Genomic DNA, 3,419 nt, shown 5'->3' with positions numbered 1-3,419 from the left:
ACAGGGAAATCACACCAGCCACCAAACAGCTGATTGGAGAAGTTCCTTCTTTCTAACAATGCATTTCCTCATGAAATAATTCATCTTAGAGCCCAACACTGCAATGTTTGCAATTGTCAGCGCTGCAGATATGCGGTGTCCATGGATTTCTTTACACCAATGCTCAGAATTATATTAACATCGGTCATTACACATTTAATACATTTAGCACCTGTTATTCCCACATTCCCAGTCCACGGACAAAGCTGCAGAACGGATTTTGATGAGTTTCGTATGTAGACATTCAACACATTTTGCAGCATCCTGCAGTTCCAGGACTTCGATCAGTAGTGGAGGCTCTGGCAATCTCCAAAATAGAGGGGAAAATGCCCTACCAGCAGGGTCCCAGCCACACAGCTGCCCCCCTTAAGGTGGCACACCACACAACGACGTGCCTTATCACAAAGGCATGACATTTCGACCACATCTCCCCCACTGTATGCAGCTGCACTGGTTAACCTTACTAGATAGGATACTGTGATAAAAAGGCCTGTATCACTCACACGGCTATCTCGGGTGGCACACCACTCTACCCAGCGGCTTAGTTACACGCCTCTGGTGGATTTTGACATATGTGCAGTATGACCATTGCCAGCCTCGAAACTAGACAGACCAGGGGAAAACTAGGGGTTTCCTGCTAGGTTCCTTTCCTATGGAATTCTATGCCTGCAGAAAATCTGGAACGATCCCTCCCCCCTCCTGTTCTGAAATGTGCTGTAGACCTGGCAATTTCAGTCCCACCTGGACATTAGCTAGATTCTGAGGCAATTTACCGCCCATGGGGTGACTATCGGCAACTCAGCACAGCGCTCCAGAGTTCCATGTCTGTGTACACACACAGTACTGCATTACTGTCTCCCCCTTAAGACCCTGGCCTGTTAATGTTACCCTATGAATGATGCAAGGCTGCTGCGTGGCTGCATAAGCGCCCCCTCCCACATCATGATCCATTTCTAAGATGAACTAAATAAGCAATACATAACATGGTACGGGTAACCTATGCTATAGTGATTCTATGCATTGGGGTGTACCGGTGGCACACAAAGACCATCTTGGGCCACTTATGCGAGTCACCAATGCCAGCCCGTGGTCATTAGCGATCCCAACGCCATGGATACTAAATGTGACACGCCTAATATTCATCTGTGTTATCAGGATAGGAGGACAGCATCTAACCTAACGTGGTGGCAAGATTCAATGTGACAATAACTTGAAGGAGTAACATGCATACAATGTTGCCAACTATCTCCTTCTGGGGCATCTTGCTTGTCCAGTGTTTCCTTGGTGGCAGCTAAATCCTGCTGCTGATGTCCACCGGTAGGCCAGTGATAATATAACATAATATGAAAGCATTTGGGCTCCACCTGGACATTTTGCATATTATATGTGTTATTCATAGACCAGCATGACATAATCAGCTTGATATGAAATTAGTATGCCACCTTGCTGGTGCAGCACCTGGGCTCTGTATGCTGGAGTGAATGGTCCACTATGCCTGCAATCCATGGCCCCCAGGACATGGAGGAATCCTACTAGCCTGCTGTAGAATGCCTTCTTCGATGCGAGCACCAGGGAATTTAAACGGAAGGTGTTGCATTAGTTCACACTTTGTAAATGCCCACAGACATGGCATCACTGCCGGCCAGTTTGTAGGCGTTGACATCATACCAGCAGGGCTCCCTTTTCACTGTTCGGACCCATTGCACAGACATTCTGACAAGGAATACTTTGCCAATTACAGGATTCGTGCGACACTGCCTTTGCCTGAAGCGTGTGTGTCTGTTTATACTTGGGTGAGTTGGTTCTCTCTCACTCTCGGGGGGGGGGGGGGCCTGGGGGGGACTCTGCCTTTTTTCTACCCCCACATCCTAGCTTATGTCGGCATGCATGGCCCCTCGCTTAAGCTTGCTAGAGGGCTATGCAGCATCCTGTCACCTCTCCAGGTAGTTACAGCACTTCAGTGGCTTTGCTGATGCTTGTTTCTAACCAGGTAAGACATTTTTATCACCCCAGTAGCGTGTTCACAACTCCAATCGAGTGCTTAACTCTCAGAAGACTGCTTTGAACAAACACTGGCAGGCACTTTGAATGCAAAGCCGGATGGTAAGGCTTGACTACAGCAAGCTCAAAGAATTCCCAGGAGGTGTTTTGGGCGGGCAGAGGCAGGAACGGTTGGGAATGGCCATAGGGATTACCATGGCCATTGGCAGGTATGGTTGGGCTCATAACCAAACAACGCCTATACACTGTGTGTCCCTCCTCGTGTGTCCCTCCTCGTATGTCCTTCCTCATATGCCCTTCCTCCCTATCTGTACTCACATGCGATAGTTTGGGCTTTATAGGTGTCGCAAGCGACGCCTAATAGCCCAAACTAATGATGCAGTTTGCAAGGACCTTCAGAGAATTAACAATGTGAATTATGCAATGTGTTCCATAGGACACACGAAGAAGACTGCTGATCCACATTGGGCCGTTGGATTAAGGCAAGGGGCCAGATGGAAGATGTTCCATCTCTTTCTTTGCTGCTCATCAAGCAGGGTTGGCTGGCAAGAACCAGAAATGCTCAGTAGGAAAAAATCCCAGGGGCCGGTTCACAATTATGTTTGCACAATTATGTTTGCACGTAGCACTTATGCTTCGAAAAGTTGTACAGATGATTGGTGAAAGTTGAATTCCCCTTGCTGCAGTGTAACTTACAAGAGAAATATATGCATGCATGTGTACAACACGCTAAATTAACTTACTACTCAATCTCCATGAGTACACCTTGCAAGATGTGTATCGGAAAGGCTAGAGGGAAAGGCAGTGCACACATGTTGGTGAGCAACCATCCAGTTCTTGCTCACAAACATTCCAAAGGCCATTTCCACTCTTATTCGTAGAACTAAAAGACCCGAGTGATCTGGGTGTAAGCGGCAACATGAGTGTGCAAAGTGCACCATTAGCTGTAAAGTTAGTAGCAAGTGTGCAAAAGTGCAGTGGTCACAGGATATGCTGCCAAGAGGAAAACAAGATTAAAACGTTATACGTTTTAAAATTCTTTTTTTTTATCGTTAAGTACTGATTAAGCTGTATTGTATGGCACAATAGAAGTCCACGGTTTTATTTGTAAGTGCATATACTATTCACATATTTAAATGCACATTTAATGGTTTATGATATACTAGCATACGTTTATGCTGGACTTGGTTCTTTGTGAATTTTATGTCCAGTCCTAATTTAATACCGGGCCTAGGCCGAATTCACCGGAAGCAGGATTCGGCCCGAAGTGTCTATGTATAATGACGGCGATAGTGCTCTGGAGAGGGGGATCCCTGGATCCGTTCCTCAATTCCCAATAATGTGTCACAGTCATCTTTCAGCAAGGTGGGCGGATGAAC

The sequence above is a fragment of the Ambystoma mexicanum genome, chromosome 3p (assembly GCF_040938575.1).
Source record: "Ambystoma mexicanum isolate Mex_15411 chromosome 3p, UKY_AmexF1_1, whole genome shotgun sequence".
In the NCBI taxonomy this organism is placed as follows: domain Eukaryota; kingdom Metazoa; phylum Chordata; class Amphibia; order Caudata; family Ambystomatidae; genus Ambystoma; species Ambystoma mexicanum.
This window is presented reverse-complemented; position numbering follows the sequence as displayed.